A 24,095-nucleotide genomic window follows, 5' to 3' on the forward strand; every position below is an offset into this window, starting at 1 on the left:
TCTTGCACCCCAAACCCCCGCCATTCCTCAACTTGTCTCCTACTTCCTACAGCTGGCTCTCTCTCTCTCTCTATTTCATACAATCTTTTACAACTTCAAAATCGGTCCAAAATCAACAAGGATTGTGATGGAATAGTCAGTCCAAAGGGTAATTGGGTTTTAGCGCTGTTGAAGATGTGTTTGCAAACACTCGCCAGCAGGGGGACCACTAAGCGCTGGCTGAAACCTCAGCCTTCAATGTAATCAATGAGGCAATTAAACAAAGAGAATTAACAATACACCTCTGGGTGGAAAGTAATGCATTATTCATTAGCGTGTAGCAACAGTGCCCCCAGGCCATATTTGGGGCCAGTTTCCACATGACTTTTCTATTCAAAACAGGCACTTATGTACAGCAGGTAAGGTAGCCTCCTTGGTGTTAACGGAGGAACAGGCCAAGAATATTTTGCAAGACAGTAAGGAGTAAGCAGCACGCTAGCCCCTTGAGGTCTTCAGGACATGGAAGGAGGCGTGGGTTAATGGTAAAGCATGCACTTCCTAGGTCAAAGGTCTTAGGATTGATTTCTAATACCTCCAGATAAAAGTTGGACATTCCTTGGCTGATGGAACCCAACATGCCTGCATGAATTGGACAGGTAAGAGCCCCCTAAGAGAAGAGAAGTCCTTAAGGTGCGAATGATCTTATGTATCATCTCCAAACTTTTCTCTATGGGAGGTGCGGGAGGGAGGGTGAAGGGCTAAATGTCCTATCTACTTTGGGGGAATTGGTTGGGGGAAAACATTTTAAAGCTTTACAGAATTCCTAGTTTGCTCCGATTGTGCAATTTGACAGCTGGCCAAACAAACTGCTCTTGCAACACGAAGGCCTTTATCCAAATACAGATTTTTCACTCCTGCTTTTGTGTCCCCTCTTTGTAATTTGACTTAAACAAATAGTGGAAAATATGTTCCCACACATAAATTAACACATGAAACTACTTGCCTAAGAATTATCTTGACCTGTCTCAACAAATGAGGTGCATTGCATTGTATTCTAGAAAATAGTTAAGACCAGTGTTTTCAATCTCAGCAACTTTAAGATGGGTGGACTTCAACTCCCAGAATTCCATGCCAGCTGGAAAATTCTGGAAGGAAGGGAGGAAGGAAGCAGAGAGGGAGAGGGGGAGAGAGAGAGGAAACAAAGAAGGCAGGAGGAAAGAAGGGAGGGAGGAAGAGAGAGGGAAGAGGGGAGGAAGGAAAGAAGGGAGGGCAGGAAGGAAGAAGGAAGGATGGGGTGGGGAAAGGAGACAGAGAGAGAGGGAGGGAGGATGGAAGAAGGGAGGGAGGTGAAGGAGGGAGGGAGGGAGAAAAGGAAGGGGAGGGGAAAGGAAGGAAAGGGGGAAGGAAGAAGAAAGGAGGAAGTGAAACAATGGAGGAATGAAGGAAGAAGAGGAGGAGGAAGGGAAAGGGGAGGTAGGGAGAGAGAGAGTGAGGAAAGATGAAGGAAGAAAATGGAGGGAGATACAGGGAGAGAGACGGGGAGAAAGAGGAAGTAAGGGAGTGGAATAGGAGGAAGAAGAGAAGAATAGGAAAAGGGGAGGGTAGAAGATGGTGGGAGGAAGGAAGAAGAAGGGAGGAAGCCACGAAGAAAGGAAGGAGGGAGGGAAGGGAGATAAGAAGGGAGAGGTAGAGAGTGTGAGGAAAGAGGAAGTAAGGAAATGAAGTGGAGGGAAGGAGAAAGGAAGATAGGATAAGATGGAGGGAGGAATTTAGAGTAGAGGGGAGAGAGAGGAAGGGAGGGAGGCAGGAAAGAAGACAAGGGGGAAAGGAGGAAGAAGGAGGAGGTGAGGTAGGGAGTGGGAAGAATGAAGAAGGAAGGAAGTGGAGGGAGGGGAAGGGAGGGGAAGGAAGGAAGGGAAGGATAAAGTTAGAGGTGGCAGGAATGAAGGAGAGAGGGAGGGATCTGAAATCATCAGAAACAGAATGCACCCATTTTATTTAAGGGTGCAAAGATGGACCTTGTACACTTCAAAACATCTGGAAAATTAGGGGAACCCAACTGTCCCTACATGAAATATTATTTTGCATTACAGTTTGCAAGAAGCTGCTGCATTTTCAAAGTTAGCATTTGACTCTGGTCATATAACTTCCCTGAGTAATGATCAATCATTGCTACCCAGAAGTTTACTCATTAACAGAAGTGAAGAAAGCTTTAAAAAAAAAAAAAAAGCTGGCAGTATTACAACCTCCACATTTCAGCTGATTTTGAGGATTCAGATGATCTTTCTTTCTTTTTTTTTTTTTTTGCAATGTTTCAATTTTTAAAATCCCCTTTAAACAGAATGGTGCCACAAACACCTCTCATATTATTTTATTTAAAGTTTTCAAAGCCAGCGTTTAATTCTTCATATTAACTTGTTGATGGGCTTGTTAAACAAGCTGGCACATGCAAAAAGAAACAAGTGGTGCTTTAAATCTAGTCTAACTTTAATTGTAATTTAAAGTCTCCCACTTAAATGAATGTATCGTTTAACCTGCCATCTTGACTTTTTTGACCTTAATTTGCAACGCCCATAAGCAGAAGCAAACCACAGTTTCAAACTTGGTGCTTCCTTGAGCACTGCCTGGCTCAGGTGTGGTTGCACCTGGGGGGACTTTTAGTAGAAGCCTGCATTTCATCACTCGGCTACAACTTTTCCAATTTATTAATCTAACACTTCAACAGTGCTTTATCTGAGGCTAATTTTGCCCAGAGGGAAACAGAGGTTGTAGAAGTAGCTTATCCTACATTACCGTGCAGCAGTTCCGTGACTAAGAAGGGATTTAAACCTTACTACTGAAAATTCATCTGTAACGCAGACAACAACACTTATTTCAGCTTCTAACCCAGAAGACATCTTAATGACATCCTGGTTTTAAGATATCAATTAATATGTTATAGGTATCCAAATTCTGAGCCAGTTTGTTTTAGTGGTTATTAAAGCACACAGCTAGAAACCAGGAGACGTGTGAGTTCTAGTCCTGCTTTTAGGCATTAAAGCCAGCTGGGTGACTTTGGGCCAATCACCTGGAGACGGTGAGTTCTAGTCCCACGGCATGAAACTTAATTGGGTGACTTTGAATCAGTCTCTCTCTCTTTCTCTCCTTAGACCAGCCTACCGCACAGGGTTGTTGTGAAAAATGGGAAGAGGAAAGATTAATATATTCACCACCTTGAGTTATCTATAAAAATAATAAGGATGGTATTTAAAAGAAAGTCTAAATCTTAATAAATAATAAATACTTTTGCCCAATAGGCATATCGTACCACCCAGTTTCAAGAAGAAACAGTGATTAGCTGCAGGCTCAGAGAAGGCACCGCATGCAAACCCCGGTTAAATTTCCAGAAGCCACAAAGTCGATTGCCAAATATGCATTTCCACATTGCCGAATTCAGCGGAGGGGGGGGGGGGAAGTAGCTTCCCAGGGTGAGCCGAGGACAGGAAGAAAACAATTTGTCCCGTTTTCCCAGGATAGGTGAGCGAAGGTAACAGGGCAGGAACCAACCACACAGCACTCTGGGGCACTTTGTGCAATTGGAATTTGTAAAAGATGCAACAATGCTCATTTCAAAAAGGGGATTGATTTATTGAGGGCAGGGAGGTTGGTTTTCCTGGTTTAGATCCTGCCAATCAGATTCTAGTCACGGTGGAGAAAAACAGAGCTGATCCAATGCATTAACTCACCTACAGCTTGCCAGGCCTCCGTGGGAAAGCGTCCCCTTCTCCCAAAAGAGATTCGCTGCGTGAACCAGGAAAAGGGTCTACCCTGCAGAGCAGATGCACTACACAGCACCGAGTTACTGATCCGGACAACAGCAAAAAAAAAAAAAAAACCTCGTTAAATTGCTCCCTGCAGTTTTGAGGCCGTTGGGTGTTCGGTGTTCGATTACAAAGTGAAATAAGTTGCTTAACCTGATAGGCAGAGCTTTGGTTTCTTTCTTTTTTTTTTTTTTAAAGCATTAGCTAGATATAGGAACTTGCATTCCCACACACAATAAACTTCAGCTGGAAATACTAGAATACCGAGCTGCCCGCCTGCACGATCAGAAGTGTGGCGGAGACCAAAAGTGTGAGACCAGGATTAATGCCACTGTTTACACCCTCATGGGCTGTCGGGGTTATGATGTTGGGCCAATATCAGGGAGAACCTGCGTTCAAGTCCTACCGCCAGCCCGAGAAGCTCCCCAGGTGACTTGAGGACAAGCCCCTTGATCTTCCTTTCTCCCTCAGCCCAAACTACCTCACAGGGTTGTCGTACTGAAAGAAACAACCATAAAGGAATTGAAAGGGGAAACTGCAGGTGTATGTCAGTGTCCCAATTCAATAGGTTTCTCTCAAAGGCCAAAGGTAGTCCTTGACCACAAGGGAGCCCAAAATTTACGTTGCCAAGGTGAGAAATCTGTTAAGTGAGTTCTGCCTCATTTTATGACTTTAATTGCCACCTTCACTAATGGAATCCCTGCAATTAAGTTAGTCGCAAGGTTGTGAAGCCAATCCGGCTTTACCCATTGACACTGCTTGTCAGAAAGTTGCAAAAGGGGGAATCCCATGACCCACCCCCGGGGGGGGGGACGACGACACAGCAGGTACAAACCCATGGCCAAGCATCCAAATGTGAATCACAAGACCACGGGTATGTGGCAACGGTCATAAAGTGTGAAAAATGGCCATAAGCCTCCTTTTTTTCCGTGCCACTGTAGTTTCGATCGAACTGTTGTAAGTTGCGGACTAACTGTACTTTTGTCTGAATGGGCCTTTATGGAAGGTAGGACAATTATTTTTAGAGCAACCACCGAAACGGCCTCCCAGCTCATCCTCCCTGCGTGCCCCTCCTTCCCACAAAGGAAGGAAGTGGGGTGGGGGGGGGTAGAGTGGGGTGTTATTTAGATTAAGGGGGATTAGGGAAACTATCACCCCTCCCCCTTCCCCCCTTGCCAATACTATCTCTTTCCCATCTTCCATGTCAGAGTTAAGCACGGGATAAACCTTGTTTGCTGCCAAATTCCCAGAGACAAAGGCGAGGAATTTCTTTTACTCTTTCTTTTGAAATGTTGACGCATTAACCTCTTCCCCCCTTTCTTTAACTTAAAGAGAGTCTTTTGCTAAAGAGATTCCCAAGAACTACCAAGAGTATCTTCCTCAACCCAGCCTTCCCCACCCCCCACCCAGCCCGGAAATTCCCCATCAAGGCATGCTGTACTAAGCCTTCCTCGGTTCGTTAGCTCTTAAGTTCGTTAATTATTATATTTTTATCCCGTCTTTATTACTTTATAAGTAACTCAAGGTGATGAGCGTACATAGTAACTCTTTCCCCTTCTATTTTCCCCACAACAACTACTAGAATCGGTTTCTTCCTGAAAAAGTCAAGCGGGGGTCCCCAAACTTGGTAAGTTTAAGACTTGTGGACTTCAACTCCCAGAACTCCTGAGCTAACATAGCCGGAGGAGGAATTCTGGGAGTTGAAGTCCGCAAGTCTTAAAGTTGCCAAGTTTGGAGACTTCTGGTCTAGTTCTTATATGATGGTTAACAAAAGTACAGGTTCTCGACATACCACAATTGAGCGCCACGTTTCTGTGGCTAAGCAAAACATTGGTTAAGTGAGTTTTGCCCCAGTTTATGACTTTTTTTGCCATGGTTGTTAAGTGAATCACTGCAATTGTTACATTACTTACACAGTTGTTAAGTGAATCTGGCTTCCCACCCACCCCCCATTGAGTTTGCCTGTTGGAAGGTCAGAAAAAGGGACCCCAAGACCCCCGGGACTCTGCAACTGTCTTAAGTACATGCCAGTTGCCCAGTGCCTGAATTTTGATCACATGACCTTAGGGATGCTGCAATGGTCTCAAGTGTGAAAAACGGCCGTAAGTCACTTTTTTCAACGCTGTGATAACTTCAAATGGTCATTAAACAAACTGTTCTAAGTCAAAGACCATCTGTATTTGGGCAAGAGCTTGAAGGTGGTTTGCTTCAGCCTCCCACACACCATGTTTAAACATCCAGAAGAGAAAAAGAAGTTTGAATCAACAACAAAAGGCATTCCTGAGCTAACAAGACCGGGGGAGGAATTCTGGGAGTTGAAATCCACAACTTAAAATAGCCAAGTTTGGGGACCCCTGGTCTAATCTATTCTTAAAAACCTCCAGTGTTGGAGCACCTACAACTTCTGGGGGTGATTTGTTCCACTAATGAATTGGAAAATTAAAACTTCTTCACGTCCATAATAAACAGGGAGAGAATTTCAGAATTCTATTCTCTTTCGATATAAATAACTTTTCTCTTGTTGAATTCCTACCACCTCATTCCCTGTTTTATTCTGAGTTCATCTGATAACCAGGACACCACAGGGTGCCTTGAAAATAAATACTGAGTCAATTATAAATACGTTGGAACGCTAGGAAGGACCCCCATGGAATGCGGTGAAGTGATAAATGATAAAAAGACTTGCTGTATTTAAGGCTCCAATCTTCAACGCTAATTCCCTCCCCCCGCGAACCAGGAGTATTACAAAACAAGAAAATGATAAGTGGGTTTTCTTCTTCACTTTCTTCATTTTTGTTGCTTCCTTTTCCTTACTTTACTAGGACTCAAGAAATGGCATTTATTTTTAATCATTTCTGGTCCTTCCACATACCTTCATTTAGTGAAGTTATAATGGCCCTTAAAAAAGTGACTCATCACCATTTTTCACGCATAGGAGCATTGCAGAGCATCCTTATGGTCACGTGATCAACAGGACAGAAATGTTAGGTCAGTTGTGGTTGCTAAGTCGAGGACCGCCTGTATGCAAAATAATCTTCAGGATTTCAGTTACTGAAATGAAACATTTATTCGTGATGGCCTAATATACTAATTCCATGGAGTATTAATTCTTCCTCTGCAAACTGACTACGCTTTTTTTCCAAAATAAGCATAAAATAAAATACAGGCTCTTTATAGCTCACAGGGTTCGTATTCTGAGCCATGGACTCCTCCTTTAAATGTTGTAAAAGGAAAACGCAACAACCCCAGGATATATACTAAGCTGGTGTTTTCCTTATTGTGCAAAGGGGGCCCCTGAAGGAAACGAGAATTACACAAACAACAACAAAAACCCAACTCTGTATAACAAGAAAATAAGCTGGGTCTTCCCTATAAAGCGAGATTTTGCTCTTGCTCATGGCAAATATATATAAGTAAACATGAGCCAAGAAAAAAAATGCTATACTCCTATAGATGGAGTTTTGTGTGTGTGTGTGTGTGTGTGTGTGTGTGTGTGTGTGTGTAAGTTAAACAGAATGGTTGGCTGGAAAGGAGCATTCATGGGAACAGATTGTGATTCTCTTTGACTCCTTTATTGCAGAAAAGCCCTAGCTGTTTTCATTCTGCCTTCTTTAAAATAGTAGCTTGAGCATTGAGGATCCAATGGAAATTTAACAAAAATAAAATAAAAGATTATTTCTCTACGACCTTCCAAGGAAAACACTGATGAAAGCCAGCCTAAAAACCCCATTTCTCCAACCCACTTGGGTGTCAAATAATGTGCTTGTAAACAAAAGTAATCAAAATAGCCTACAGGCAGACTCTTAATGACTATATTAAAGACATATAATTAAACAGCAACATTTGGTAGCAGCAAATATATCTCCCCGCCTAAAGTGCAGCTGCTGAATGCTGTCAACTCCTGCCACTAACAGGCAGCCAAAGCATTCCAGAGCAGCGTAGGAGAACCGCTCTTTACAATTTGATGGTATGATCAAAAGCACGCTTGGGCTGGGTGTAAACAGAAGATTTGGTTCCTGTCCCAGCTATTTTGGACTCCACATCAGTGTTTCTCAACCTTGGCAACTTGGAAGAGGAGTGGACTTCAACTCCCAGAATTCCCCAGCCTGCCAATCATTCCTCTATCTGCACACCACCCCTTGCAATGCATTAATAACACGGTTTAGTTTTTAACTGGAAGGAAAATTAAAACAATGATTAAATATGCAACACACAGCAGTAGTTCGGTTTACTTACTTAGCTGGCTTACGGGACACTCCATCGAACGACAGACTTTTATATAAAACAATAAAAGCAAACATGTTAGTTAGAAAGCTTTCGTGCCACTGGGGAAGGGGTCGCTGCCACTGAAAAGATGACTTACTTTTTTTTTATTGGTTTAGATTACAATTTCAATATTAACAAGGGAGATAAACCAAAATAAGCTCCTTGGGGACTAAGAAATGACCCGTAAACAAACTGCAACAAGGATTCCTGTATTGCACCAATCTCAATGCTTGTTAGCTCTATCCCAAAATTGCAGCTACCTAGTCAAACTTGGCTTCTTAGGTCAGTGTCAAAGTCATAGAAACTTTTCTACCTCGTGGTATCTAGCATCTTATCTACAGCTTTGCATTTCTATTTTGACCCAAGGGAGCGGATTTACAGAAAGCCATAAAACATTTTGTGCCCCGCACAAAAAGGCAAGGTTCAACTCACAAAACCTTGCATTAGCAAGGATTTTTTTTTTCAGCTGGTTGCAATGCTGTGGGATATAATATCAAAGGTCATCTTTGTTCGCAAATGCCAATCTTTGCCTGCAACTTTGAAATCTGGATCGTCTCTGGATGCTTTTGCCTGCAAAGAAGTTTTAGCAGGGCTGTGATTTCAATATTGTTATGCTTTCAAAGTAAAAATAAATAAATGACCCTATGCACCGAACAATCAAACTATGGGATGCATAGCCTTAAAAGTGTGCAAAAAGGTCTATTTACTTAAGGAAATATCAGGAGGATTTCATAAGATGATAAAATTAATGGATAGTTTTCCCTCCATGGTGGCAGTAAACTGGCTGTTTGTTTGCACCTAACTTTCCAACAACTTGTAAAAAGTTTTAAGACACCTAACGGAATCTGCCCTTATCATAGATTCAAACAGAAGTGGAAGCTTTTAGCATCTCCCTTTCAGAAATGAATGCAGCAAGGTGAGGACAGGTGTGGAAGGCCCTGCCCTGCAGCGATGTCATAGCATAAGCCTCTTCTTTTCCCATCTGTTATGATGATGCTGGCAGTGGGCTTTTTGCCAGTAAGAAATCAGTGAAATATTTTTATTTCACCATTCTCTGCTTGGAGTTTAAATAAAGCTGGGAATCACGTTTAGATAAATTTCCCTGCTCTCTGTCCACATTTAGCATCCTAGCTCCTGCCCAGGTAAAGACACTGCTAAGAAATGTTACCTGGGCTTTAAAAGCGCTAGGAATACTACAGCTGCTCAGATCATTCCTGGTGGAATTACAGTCCACAACTCAACTTATGATTACCGTTGAGACCAGAAAATCCGTCATAAAGCAAAGCATCATGTGACCATATCAGATCTTATAGCCCTTTTTGCCATGTTAAGCAAATCACTGAAGTCGTTAAGCAAAACATCACGACTGCAACTAGCAATCTTCCCAGAACTCAAGTCTCCTGGTGATTGGCCCAAAGTCACCCAGATTGCTTTCGTGGGACTAGAAGTTACTGTTGCCTGTTATTGGCCCAAAGTCAGCCAATTATTTTTTGTGCCTAAGGCAGGACTAGATCTCAGTCTCTCCTGCTGATTGGCTGGAAGTAACCCAGCTGGTTTCATAACTAAGGTGGATTAAAATTCACAGACGCCTAGTTCCTAGGCCAGTACATTAACCACCACATCAAACTTCTTTTTATTTTGGCCCAATTTTTAAGGTATTAATGTGTACTTAGGATTGCATAATGTGGACGTTTAATGTTGGTTCTAGAGGCAGTGGTAACGTCCTGTCTAATTGTTATTAAGGGTAACTGATTTAATTGCATTTTAAATTTCTTTTATACTACCTAAATTTTATCTTTTAACATTTTGTAAGCTATCCTTTTATTTGATAGCGTAGAATACATATCTTGCAAACAAGCAGAGAAATTAATGAATGGGTTGCATTACTTGTGCTGGTATCAGGAATAGATTTAAGCAAGACCTCCACAGAACAGGAATTCTTTTGTAATCAATTTCACACACCTCCTACCTGCAGGCAGGAAAAAAAAAAAGGCAGCGGGGAATTAAAATTATAGCTACCAAACTTTACAGGAGAAACACCAGCTGCATTCAGCAAAAGGAAATATGGAAAGAATAAGAGAGGAAAAAAATAAGAGTGATAATACTTTCAAAACAAAGAATATTTTCTCCCTATCCAAGTATACCTGTTCCCTGGACAAGTCAGCAGAGTTTTAATTATCCTGACATTTTTTTGAGATTACAGTTTGCAGGAATGGATGGGGGTAGGAGTTGTGTGTGTGTGTGTGTTTGGGAAAAATAATGCATTCTTTCTTCTTCCATTTCTTTTAATTCCTATTATCTGTGTTGGAAGTCTGAGGACTATATAAGAATGTGCCCGAGATAAGCGTCGGGAAGCAAATGTTTGCATAATTCCACCCGTCTTTCTACCAATGAAAAGTAAGGAGGTGCATCTCTCAAGATCAGTTATAAAGCAGAGAGGGGCAAAAGAGCACTTTTGAAAAGAACCTCAAGCTTTGAATGGGTATGGCAAAGAGTTAAAACACCAGGAATGACAATGGCCAAGGTCTGTGACCAGGAAGGAGAGATTAGGAGTTTGAAGGAGTGAAATAAAGTCCTTGCAGGTAGTCTGACTTGCAGTCACAACTGAAGCCAGCCTTTCCATGGCTAAGCAAAGCAGTAGTTAACCAAACTTTGCCCCTTTTTACAATCTTTCTTGCCCCAGTTGTTAAGGGAATCACTGCAGTTATTAAGTTGGTAACATGCTTATTAAGTGAATCTGGCTTCCCCATTGACTTTGCTTGTCAGAAGCCTGCAAAAAGTGATCCCAGGGCTTTAATATACACCGGTTTCTAAGCATCTGAATTTTGTTCACGTGACCATGGGGGTCTTAAATGTGGGGGGAAAAGTCATTTTTTTCAAGTGCTGTTGTAACTTCAACCATTCATTAAATGGAGGGTTGTAAGTTGAGTTATGACTGGTTGCCTAGTAAATATTTGAAATTCCAACACACAACGATCAAAGTTGCACAACATGGAGAGAAAGAGAGAACATTTACCCCGATCTCATCACTTCCTGGATGAAAATGGATCTGAATGGACCTTAATGGACTTATTTGCACCACTAATTATCTCATCCTGCCTCTTAGACATTTTCTGGAGGCTCCTGAACTACAGATCCCAGCATTCATCACTGCTGTTAATTGTTGTGGCTGTTGGAAACTGTGGTTCATCAATACATTTGTTGCACATGTTTGTCTTAAGAGAATCTTTTGGAATTTCAGACCACTTCATTCGTAAAACTTTTTATCCTGCCTCTATTATTATGATAAATATGATGGCAAATATACTCTTGCTTCCTCCTATTTTCCTTAAACAACCACCCTGTGAGGTGGCTTGGAATAAGAGAGATTGACTGGCTTCAAGTCACTCAGCCAGCTTTCAGGCCTAAGGTGGGACTAGAACTCACCACCTCCTGATGATTGGCCCCAAATCACCCAAGTGGCTTTCTTGGCTAAGACAGGACTAGAATTCACCACCTCCTGTTTGCTAACCTGATGTCTTATGCTGATAAAATCTTTGCAGGCCAAATTTAGGGGCACATTAATATAGTTAATCCTATACTGTAAATCTCTGCATAAGATCAATTCTGCATTGGTTAATATTGTGATTCTTCCTCCAATTAAAAAGTTATAGCTTTCTGTTTTTGGACCATGATGTAATGTTTCACTTTGATACATAGTCCTCCGTTTATGACCAGTCTTTTAACGACTGTTCAAAGTTACATCAGCAACATGCATTTTGGGCACTTTACAACTAGCAACCGTCAGCAACAATCCTATTACCATAATTTCTCTTCTCCCCCGCAGGCATTTACTCCCTGTCTCTGGCAAAAAAACCACCCACCGGGAAAAAACAGATTGGGGAAAACGGGCCATGGTGCTTAACTGCCACATTAGCATAACAATCCGTGTTCACTTAATGACCAGCACAAAAAATACCAAAAATCAAGTCTGATCACATGATGCCTCAACTTACAACTATAATTCCAGCTTCAATTTTGGTTGTAAATTACAGGACTACCTGGAATTGGCCACCATAGCCCATGATGTGGCTTTAACATAAATACTAGAAGAATTCTCCTTCAATTAGCCTGGAAGATAATAAAATATTCTCGATTGTGATCCTTATTTTTTTTAAGTTTTCCCCAATGGGGGTCTCTTCAGCTGGAGTGTTTTTTCCAAAGCTTTGAAAACAGCTGCCTGTTTCAAATAGGGTTTTTATTTGGGTGCCATTAACTCTGCCCGTGTTATGCTCCTTGTCCTACTGGTGGCATATGTTTGAATTTACTTTTACTACCCTTAAATTGGAACATGATGTAGATTTTTAAACATTTATCCCAGATATTTTTATCCTACTTTTCTCTTTAAAAAGAAGTTAGCCCTCATCATTTCTGCTCAGAAATACAATCCCTTGCCAAGATTCGCATTATCTCGGCAAACCACAAAGTGGTTTGCTTAGCTTGGCTTATCACAATGTTTGAATAAAGGTGCCAAGGGCAGCGTGATTTACTTTTCAATTAAGTTTACTTAGGGCTGCAATTTAAACAGTAATCATAAGAAATCTGGAAACCCTACAGGAAAGTTGGGGGAGAGAGGGGGAAATAGAGAATTAAATCAGACAAATCCAAACGTTTCCAAAGGATCTACGCTTACTCATAAATGAAGTTAACAAAGAGTGCTATCTTGTATGTGTTTAGCTGAAAGTAAAACCACTTAAATTCAGTAGGATTTAATCCTGGGTAAAGTGTGAACAAAGTTACAGCCCTAAATGAATTGTCCTGCCTTTCAAAAACGTGTTTTTTAAAGCTTCTAACATCTAGATTTTTTTTTTTAAAAAAGGACTACAATCTTCCATACAAGTTGCTGTAAAATAACACTTCTGTTTAATTATTAAGAGCTGGGAAGGCAAGCTGTAGATCCCAACAGGCACAGAACAGCTGTTAGTAGCTCAACAGAAAGTCATTCACATCCCAAAGTTGGAACTCTGAAATTCTATCAACAATAACTGTAAAATGACTCTAGGAACCCTCAGAGTTTTGAACTAGCTTTCATATTTAGGAGAGCTATTTTTAGCTAACTTGGGTTTGTCAAACACTAAGTTTGAAGAGTTTTACGCTTTAGGAACAATCTGCAAACAAATAAAGCAGAAAGGGTAGATGGTCAAATATGCAATGGGTAAGTTGACTTTTTAGCATCAATGCGTGCAGGAGAAAATTAATCACTGATGACTGGGTCTTGTGCATAACTGATTATAAACTGATTGACACAAGGATTATAGATCTTTGCATGTTTCCCCTAAAAGTTATGTTGTCAGTCCCGGAAGGTGTTTATCACTAAATAAATATTATTTGTATTGCTTTTGATTTCACAAATACACACCTCATTGTCAATGGAGGTTTTTTTGTTCAACCTTATTATTTTCCCTCCAATATTGTATTTTAAGTCACACACATACATCTGAACATGATAAAGCTGTTGGCATTTTACACTGAAAATAACGTTAAAAATCTAACCCACGGGTCTCACTTTGATTTCTTAATGTTCAAGAGATGCTAAATTTATACTTCATGACTCTCCAATGCTGGCGTTGATTTAGACTTTTTATCATGAATTCAGTGCTATGTCTCGATTATTTGTAATAAATGTCATTGTGATGACCCAAATATCAATGCAAGTAGTCCTCCCTTAATGGCTGCCCTGCTTAGTGACCAAAGTTACAACAGCACTAAAAAAAATAATAACTTGATGAACGGTCCTTGAAACAAATGACCATCACAGCATTAACAGTGATGGATTTGGGGAGCATTGGGCAACCAGCATGCGTTTATAACAATGACAGTAATCCATGCTCACATGATCACCATTGGAGTGCTCTGTGGCCAGCTTCTGACCAGCAAAATAAATGGAGAAACTGGCACGTGATGCTTTGCTTAATTACTGTATCACTGAGTGGGAGTCGTGGTTCCAATTGTGTTTGTTAAGTGATCACTACCTGCAGGAATGTAGAAGACAATCTATGGAAATGCAGAAAGCCAGTTATGTTAATGTACTTACCCAACAGGAAGACAATCCTTAATTTAGGAAGACTAGACAGGGGGAAAGCTGTGAGCACAGAACACACCCCTGAGCAACGCCCAATTAAGACTTGCCATCTTCAGGCTGAAAGCTACACCCTCCACACTGTGACTTTGGATAAATCACCAGGAAATGGTGAGTTCTAGTCCGGCCTGAGGCATGAAAGCCAGCTGGGTGCTACCTTGGACCAATCCCTCTTTCAGCCCAGCCTCTTTCCCCACAGCAGTTGTGCTGTGGGGAAAAAGGTAGAGTTGCGTCTGAATTTTGGTCACATGACAATGGGGATGTTGCAATGGTTGTGTGAAAATAGAATATAATTCTTTATTGGCCAAGTGTGATTGGACACACAAGGAATTTGTCTTGGATGGTCGTAAGTCACTTTTTTCGATGCCGTTTTATCTTCAATCACTAAATATATGGCTGATCAGTCCAGGAGTACCTGTACAGATTTGCCACTGTTATTTACTACAATATTCTGGTTTTCCTTTCTAATCTGCAGCCCCTGGATTTCTTAGTGGTCTCCCATCCAAGTGTAATTTACACCTGACCCTACTTAGCTTTCGAGGCCAGCCGAGTGCTAACCACTCTCCCCTAAACTTCTGAAAATGCGCTTTTCCATCTAACAATGATCTGCGGAAAACTGGCGTGAAACCCAGGGTGGGTGGTGTCCATTTACCCAGCCCCAGTGCCAGTTCCTCGTACGGGCAAGGGCCTGCCATGAACACGAATTAAGGCAATCTGGCCAGATCACCGCTTCTTCTTCATTCCCTTGCGGAAGGCAGAAATGACTTTCATTCATGAGGGGTGACCGTGAAACGAGGATTATACTGAAATAAATGAAAGTATTTGAAATATGGCCTGTCTCCGTGATGCCTGTTTGTTTATTGAGATCACTTTTGCCACAGCATGGCTTTGGAATCTTTGGAGGTGTGGGATATATACATGTCTATATTAACCCCTTTAATGCCGGCTTAAATGGGACCACAAATGATGTCATGCTAACAGCCTCCATTATGGCTTCTGCATTTCCTGGTGGTTCAGTGTTGGCAGTCACTCCATTAATGGCTGGTTGGGGACTTTTGGGTTTTGAAAAGCACACATCTTAAAGTTGCCACGGTTGAGAAACATTGGCCAGGACAGGTGGTCTGCAACCTTAAACACTCAAAGAGCCATTTGGACCCGTTTCCCACAGAAAACACTGGGAGCCAATAATTGAACAACTGGTATGACCGGGTGGGTGTGGCCAACTCCACATCACTCCCTCCCACCCAATCACCTCCTCCTCTGGAATATGGAGCGAGTCTCCATCCTCTGCCATTACCCTTGCCTTCTCAGGCCAGGCGAAGAGTGACGGGGAGGGGAAGGGCCAGCCAAGGGTGGGATCAGCCAACAGGAGCCGCAGCAGAGGACCAAAAGAGCCGCATGTGGCTCCAGAGCCTTAGGTTGCAGACACCTGGGCTAGGATGACGGTGCCTCCCCTTCATTGGGTATCAGCAGAAGATGGGTACCTTTTACAGATAATCCTCGACTTAGAAACCATTCAAAGTTACAATGGCACTTTAAAAAGTGACTTAAAACTAGTCTTTGTACTTACGACCATTGTCGAATTTTGGTCACATGATCAAAATCTGCACCCTTGGCAACTGGATCATATTTGTGATAGCTGCAGTGTCCTGTGGCTCCGTTTTTTGCAAACTTCTGGCAAGCAAAGGCGATGGAGAAGTCCGGCTGACTTAACCACCTAACATCTGCAGCAATTCAACTTAACAAGTATGTGTCAAGACAGATTGTAAAACAGAGCAAAATTCACTTTAATTTAATGGATTCAATTGTGGTTATAAGTCAAGGACTGTTTGTATTTATCTGCTCAGAAAGGACAAGGATGGAGAATCTGCACTTCCAAGGTTGCATAAGGCACTCAAATACTACTTTTGCTGCTATCTTCTCTCCTCGCTATGGTTACTAAAAAGGATTGTTTCTTACCATGGCAATTTAGAAAATAGGTGCCCCCAAAGGACACGCTTCTGTTATAAAAAAAAACAAAACCTGAAAGTTTACCCCAAACAAAAGTGTACCCACACAGACACTGATTCATTCTGCAAACCTAATGTTGGCCCTTCCCACAAAGTGGGGCACCCTGAGAGCATATGGACTAGTAACTAAACTAATCAGCCAGGAACAGGATCAGAAGTAAGGAGAGGCTGAATTCCACAAGAAAGAAAAAGATATGGAAGGAACTTAAATGAACAATATCATAGCATTCAATCAAGCAGGCAACACCTTAACTCATCTGACTTTGATTTCTGTTGTGATTCCATTTTAACCAAGGAAGAAAATTACACCCTCCATCCCCACCCCAAAAAGAGGTTTTGAGGGAGATTGTAGATATTACCACCACATGCTGTAATTTGTGGGTAAGTTTCAGTTGCTGAAATGTGCCAAACAGATTTGCAAACGATCGAAAATACTGGCATGCTGATTGGAGAACATGTGTTGTCTTGGCCGCAAAATGATGTTTGGGGGAAAAGGCATTTTTGTCCTTACTCTCCTCTTTGCCACAAATTATCCCAAAAGCCAGAAAAGGAGACCCTCCCCCCCTTCTCCTCCCCTCCACATCTGCTGAATGAAAGATAACACAAATCTGTGTTGAAATTTTGCTAAGGGGGGGGTTGGTTTCAACAGTTAACTGCAACTTGGTGAATCCTAGCTTTAAAAAAAAAATCCCTAGAGGAGTTCATTTTTCAATCTCTGCATATAAGAAAACTCCAAACATTTGCAGGTATAGACCCAGAATCTGGGGACGGGGGTGGGGGGACATTTGACAAAAACCTCAACCATCTTTGCAACTTATCTTTAAAATGTCCCCCCCCCTTTCAAAAAGCAGAGGAACAGAAACAAGGAGGGGTGGGAAACGCAGCAGATTTGAGTAAATGCTTTGAGAATGTAATTCCAAGAAATTCAGAAAGGGCAACCTACTCTGGCAGCATCCTCGAAGCGGCTTTGCAATTTTAATAAAACAGTATTTGATTTCTTTATTTGAGAAGGGTCTTGACATTATGAATTCTCCACCGTCCGAGGATTCATCAGAAAAATATCATTAACAAACAGAACGGAGGGGAGAAAGGATAAGCTGAAAACCCAATCAGAATCAGGTTTCATAACCTTGCCTGAAAAGAATCTTATTAAATCTTAAGGGATTTTAATACTTCTTCACCACACAATTTAACTAGGTCAGAATTAACAGAATTTGCATCACCAGCTTAGATTACTAGTTTGTTTGGGTTTTCTTACTTGGCTGTTCGAGTCCTTACCAATTAGCTTCAGATTCAGAGCATAGTGCTCACTCCCATTAAGCTCATGATGTGAACTGAACGCTGCCAAGGTTTTGGAATAATTAGGGTTTAATTGATCATAATCACTGGGTGCACAATTTTCCAGAACACTATCATATGTGATGTCAAGTGGCCATTACAGTAGTATTAAAAGTGGATTTATGTATTTCTTTAAAGGGACTTTAAAAAAAAACCTGTCTGCTTACCTATCGCGGCTTAGCAATACGTTCAAACCAACCCATTCATGCTTGTTCCACAAACCATGATTGAAAATTCTGCCTTAGCATTAGGTATGGATATAACTACGTGTATCTCATCCTTTAACTTCATATCTACCAATCAGATTGTTGATGAACAATTAAAAACCTAGATGAATTACCGTATTTCCCCATGTATAAGCACCCCCTTTGTATAAGCCACCCCCAATTTTTGGACTGTGAAGTTTTGAAAAAAATATTTTATTAGAGAAACAAGTTATGAAGAAAGAAAATTTACAAAGAAACAAAATTCGACGTCTAGATCTACAACTTCGGTCATGACGCAGCGGTGCAAAGGGCGACGCTAGCAATCTACGATCGGAACGAGAGTAGGAATGAAGCATTCAGGCCGATGCCTAGCGTATGCATTTCTATCGCGTACTCGCACTGCAGTAATCGTATCATCACGTACAATTTTTACAAAAAGTATAGCATACTGCTGGAAAACCAGTTTATTCCTACTTTATTATTTTATGCATTTTTCACGTATAAAAAGTGTACCTGCTTTGTATATGCCACCCCCCTACTTTTTGGGCTTGAAAATTTTGGAAAAAAGGGGTGGCTTATACATGGGGAAATACGGTAAATAAAATTTCTGTAAAAAGAACTACAGAAAGAACACCTGATAATAACTTGAATGCAATACAGCTAATATATTAAAGATATATTTCAGAGTTCAGAATAGTACAGAGAGCTGTAAAAACTGATGCACATAAGTCAGTCTAGGGAAAAAATGTTTGAAACCTCCTAGTTAAAAGAATTTGGGTGAACAAAGCTAGAAAAAGCTTTGGAAATTTATTTATTTAGAGCCAATAATCTCAGTGTGGAAGTATCCAAATGGAGGCTCTTCGTGTGTTATTCCTGACCACCAAATCAATTTTCACCCTCAGTGGGAGAATCTGCTATTGCTGTCAAGGCAGGCAGCAAATAAACATTACTTTGCAGAAAAATACCAAAAAAGAAGCCCCATTCTTTCCTTAGTTCATCACTGTCTTGGAAAAACATAGAAAAAAAATATCATTAATAATGTTTGTTTAGACAACATAGTCACTTCTTGAGCAGAAAGGATATAGGTTGTCTTTAACCAATGACCGTTCACTTAGCAAAGTTACAATGGACCCAAAAAGGGACTAACAACCCAGTTTGAAATTCTGATGCATGGGGGAGGGGGGCTGCCTGCATGTGGTTCACATTTACAGCCACTTGCAACATCCCACAGAAGAATTGACCACAATTCATGGTTTGCTGAAAACCAGTGTTTACATCCTGTTTCTAGCAAAAATAAATAAAATTAAATAAACCCAACACCCAAACGACTGATTCTTTGAACAACTACACAACCATGGCATTTGCTTAATGACTTCTGCCAAAGAGATTGTAAAATGAAGCACGCTACACGGTGACTTGCATGATGATTCTTATGCCTTAGGACTATAACTGTGGGCTGGATTATAGCCGTGCGTCGAAGACTAACTAAATATGTGTGAAAACTAGCCACAACATTTCCAGTTCAAAAATATCTACTAGTTAATTTTCACCCCAGGACTTGGCATCTTTCCAGATGAGTTGGGATCTTGACTTTCAGACTGCCAGATCACTGGGGAGATTAAAAGTGATGATCCCATGATCCCTGACATAAATGCATGCCCGTTGCCAAGGCCCTAGGTTTTGATTACCTGACTATCGGGATACTGCAACAGTTGCTAAGTGTGAAAAATGGCTGTAAGTGACTTTTCCGAGTGCCATTGTAATTCTGAACAGTCACAGAATGAATGGTTGTAAGTCAAGGATTCCATGTGTGAGTTCTACAAATGTTTTTTTTCTTAAAAAAAACATCTCACATAAACACAAATAGGAACAAAATACACTTTTGGGGTGCAACCATCTGTTTTGGGTTGATTTTGAGAGGGTTTGACTTGTAGATCTAAGGTGTATGGAATCTACTGATCTCACCCTTGTGCTCACCTGATCTCAACTGATTCACTGCTTTGTGGAAGCAAGATGCAAACCAGAGAGTGAGCTTCTACCAATTGATATAGATTGGAATTCATTCATAAATTGTATGCTAAATGGACCAGGATTTCAACCACATTGAGACTTCGAGCTCTTATAGCAGCAGCCGTTATATAGGATTACAGTTCATAACAAATCTGGATGTTATTATGGGATCTACTAGTAGCATTTCCTTCTTGAAACATGCTACATGTGTTTGCAATTCCTCCTCTCTCCCTCTCTCTCCGTAAAAAGGTAGAACCTCTGGAATTGATACTGGGGAATAGTTTGAAACGAGGAAATTATACATATGTGTTAGGATGATCTGAAATACCATACTGGTAATCCTTGACTTACAACCATTCATTTGAAGTTAGAATGGCAGTGCAAAAAGTGTTTTATGGCTGTTTTTCACACTTTACGTCCATTGCAGCATCTCTGTGGTCACATCAAAATTCAGATGCTTGGCAACTGACATGTATTTTATGACAATTGCAGTATCCAGGGGTCACGAGATCCCCTTTTGCTACCTCCTGTCAAGGAAAGTCAGATTAACAACTACTAACTTAACCACTGCAAGGATTCACTTTAACAACTGTGGCAAAAAAGGTTGTAAAATGGGGCAAAACTCATTTAACTGTCCCACTTAGTAATGGAGATGTTGGACTCAGTTATGGTCACAAGTCAAGGACTAATTGTATGTGTTTTATTGTTGTGGCTTTAAGCCACGAAGAATGATAATATATAATGTGTGTGGCCCTATCAATCCTTTGAATAAATAACCCCCTTATAGTTTATTTCCAAAGTTGGGGAAAATCATATAATGAACAGGAAAAGGGAGTTATTAAAACTCAAATGTATCAGTACAGAACAGCAGTGCGTAAGTGACTAAGGATAAACACAGGTAAACTTTACTCTCATGATAATAGGATCAACTGATCCAATTCTGAAGCAGAATAAGTGATTCATATTGCAGTGTGGGCTGAAACACTTCATAACTCTTCGGTGCCTCTTAAAGCAGCCGTGTCCTCTCCTAAGCTCATATGCCTCTGGGGATGGGGGAGAGGAATTTCAATAAGGTTGCATTTGCACATGCATGCATGCTCCGTATTTTCTTCTTCAATTCCAGTGCCTTGCACAGTCCTAATGGAATGAACTGGTTGGGCAGATGGTGGATTCTCACAGTAGCCCCTAAATACTGCCTCAACCCCATCCTCTAAGTCAGCTTGCAATTTTCCAACTTCAGGTTGAGAATTCACATTGTATTTTGATTGTAAATAGATGGGATTTGTCCAGAACTAGTTTTTTTTATTGACAGTCATCACTTCCTTGTCACTAAATACCGAGTTTATTTTTTCCAACAAGTTGCAGCTATCCCAAGTTGTTTCACTTGAGTATTTATTCTATATCTATGAATATGTTAGATAGAAGCATTCTTTGCCCAATCAACAGATAAAGTACACTGGGCATTTTTCCATGTAATACTAAATCATGTTGTCATTTTTCTAATGGTTCTTAAGCCCATGCCAATTCATGAAACAAGACATGGCTTGTTTTGGAATAAACTACAATGAAATCACTGGATTATGGAAGTTATTTTTCTCAGTAACATTTATGGTTAGATCCAAAGCCCAGATTCTTGGGTCACACAATCACAGCTTCCCTTGTGTTTGCATATGTTTGAGAATTTAAAAAAACACCGAAGACGACCACAATTCAAGCCGGAAGGATCTAGCTGCATTCCTGGTTTATGCAAAAAAATTGCAGGTAGTCCTGCACTTATGACAGTAATTGGGACTGGAAATCCAGCCTTAAGTCATTATGGTTATAAGTTGAGGCACCCATGTGACTGGAAGTAAACTTTGCAGCCTGTTTTGTATCAGTCATTAAGTGACTACTGTTGTTGTTAAGCAAATGCAGCAGCTGTTAAGCAGAACCATTGGTTTAATGGTGGGTGTTGTTTTTTTTACAGAAACATTGAGAAATGACTGTGGGAGATCACAACTGTTCACAAAGTTGACTCACCCAACATCTGATCATGGTGTTCTACAGGTGTTTGAAGGATCATAAAACGACAGTCCTAAGTCAAGGATTACCTGTAGAAGGACTTTTAGGGAAAATTCAAAGAGGACACACAATACCATACTATTTCCCATACCCTTCCTCCACTAAAGCGAGTTAAGGAGGCAAGAATTAGGATTTAAAATAAATTAATGACGAACATTCTCACAAAACCCTCCCTGGCTCTGACTGAAGGCAAAAAAAAACCAACCCATTTTAATTCAATTGATTCCTACTTCATTTGGTGTGTGCTTCTCCCCAATTAATTTCCCTGTTGTGCAAACCACGATAGACCATGGCTAGATATTAAAAGATAACTTTAAGCACGAAAACTACTAAGATCAGATAAAGAGCCTTATGTTTGTTTGCAACAGTGTCAAGCCAGCTACCTACGTAACGTCACGAATGTTATCTTTGCATGGAGGTTCCATTTATCAATGCAATCTGAAACTCGTCCTTCAGTTTAATTTTTCCAGTTCTTTTAGAACTGTTCATTTTGTTCAGGGACAACCGAACAGCTGTGACAGCTGATGGAAGGAAGAGGAGGAGGAGGAGCCCCTCCCGTTCAACACCAAGCCCGGCATCACGGCTTATTTAGGATTACAGGTAGTCCTTGACTTAAGACCACTATTGGGACCAGGATTTCCGCGGGCTATTAAATAAGTCAACGTGCCCCGTTTCTAGAACCTTCTTTGTCGTGATTGTTAAGCGAATCACTGCGTTCTTAAGTGAATCACAGAGTTATTAACTGAATGCGGCTTCCCCTCCACTGATTTTGCTCGTTAGAAGCCGGCTGCAAATGGATTCCCATGAATCCAGGACCTGCAACCCACCATAGCTTGGTTGCCAAGCACCTGGATTTTGATCACGTGACCATGGCAATGCTGTGATAATCCTAAATACAAGGACTGGGTCATAAATCACTTTTTTTTTTTCAGTGCCATTTTAACTTGTTAAAAGAATGGCTGAAACCTAGACAGAGCGATAAACCTTTAAATCAGAAGAAGCTAAGAGGGACAGTTCTACTAAACAAGGAGGGTCCTTTTAAAACAAGGAGGCCAACTTTAAAACTTCTGGACTTCAACTCCCAGAATGGTTCACTGGGGGATTCTGGGAGTTGTAGTCCACAAGTCTTAAAGTTGCCAAGGTTGGAAATCTCAGTCCCAAACCTCAGCCATTACTTTAATTTGTGTTTTTCCTGGCTTCTCATTCAGTGTTGGGTTACTTTTTTAGTAAACAGATTTAGGATGATTCTTCATTGTTATATCTGTATAAATTTCCTTTAAAGCAAGCACCAGGGTCATTGAACAGTCCTGATATTAAGAATGGCACAATCTACATCCAACCGTAGATTTTTGTTAATAGGGTCTTGGACAATAGTTCAAGAGTTTTGCCTTTTTAAAGCCCGGAACCATTAACCTTTTCACAGCAGTTTGTTGAGTTTAATTAGCAAGCTAATGAAACTGGTCTCCAGCACAAGAGGATAAATGAGGAAAGACTCTGGAAAAGTGCTTGGGATATAGTTGATCGCTTTTTAAGAAAGCAAGATGGAACTTTTTTCATTTTCTACCAGAAACTGCTATTCCTACAAGGCAGATTTGTGTTCACAGCAATGGGGGAAAAGAGTTATGGGATAATTGGCAAACAAAACCATAGAGATTCATCAAGTGTGTGTGTGTGTTTGTGTGTGTACTCAGACAGGTAAGCAAAATACCCAGCCATATTTTGCTTTCTTTACAGGGGGCCATTGGCTGCTCCCCTTTTAGGAAGCTCACCTTGGCATTTAAAAATGAAAGAAACGGAAACCCTGACGTCTGCTGGGTTGTTGGTATTACAGGCTGTAATATGCAATACACAGGCATGCACACATCATGCACACACAAACACAAGGCTTCAACACGTCAGTTCCAGCTTTCCAGCTAACCATTTCTACGCAGCTGTAGGAATTTAAGGCTTCATTAAAACTACCTTTTAAAAAAGCAGCCAGGGTCAACTGTTTACCTTATTCCTAGGGAGAGCCTCACTATTCCCACCCTTCTTATTTAAATTTTCAGAATTACATTTTTGGAAAGCCAGCAAAAGCGTGTTTCTAAAAGGCAACTTTTAATTGCATTCCAGCATGGCATTTGCCCCAACATAAAAAATGCTGGTTTTGTTTTAGAGAGCAATAGGAAGGACAAACAAGCAGGATTTTTCTGCTCAAGTAAGCAAGCAAGCGCAGTAGATTAAAAAAATCTTTTTAAAACAAAAATCACACAGGAGAGAGATGACCTAAAAATAGCTCCTTCATATAAATCATGTTTCCAAAACCGGG

The 24,095-nt window shown here is 40.9% G+C and overlaps 1 protein-coding gene and 1 long non-coding RNA gene across 12 annotated transcripts in view; one reads left to right on the forward strand and one right to left on the reverse strand.

Annotated features, from left to right (window-relative positions):
* Nucleotides 1-24,095, reverse strand: part of ACVR2B (activin A receptor type 2B) — a 66,651-nt gene that overhangs the window by 38,690 nt on the left and 3,866 nt on the right. The window contains exon 1 of one of the 11 annotated variants that reach the window (XM_087916915.1): nucleotides 3,705-3,910. The exons of the other annotated variants lie outside the window; for them this stretch is intronic. The gene's annotated coding sequence lies outside the window, so the exon portion shown is untranslated. Of the gene's footprint in view, nucleotides 1-3,704; nucleotides 3,911-24,095 lie in introns of those variants that run through there. 11 annotated transcript variants of the gene reach the window in all.
* On the forward strand, nucleotides 576-22,829 carry LOC148123898 (uncharacterized). Its single transcript, XR_015740204.1, has 3 exons — nucleotides 576-635; nucleotides 16,468-16,553; nucleotides 21,693-22,829. It is a non-coding gene; the product is annotated as an uncharacterized LOC148123898 (long non-coding RNA).

This window comes from Pseudonaja textilis, chromosome Z, assembly GCF_049901715.1.
Source record: "Pseudonaja textilis isolate UNSWEBS1 chromosome Z, rPseTex1.2, whole genome shotgun sequence".
NCBI classification, from domain to species: domain Eukaryota; kingdom Metazoa; phylum Chordata; class Lepidosauria; order Squamata; family Elapidae; genus Pseudonaja; species Pseudonaja textilis.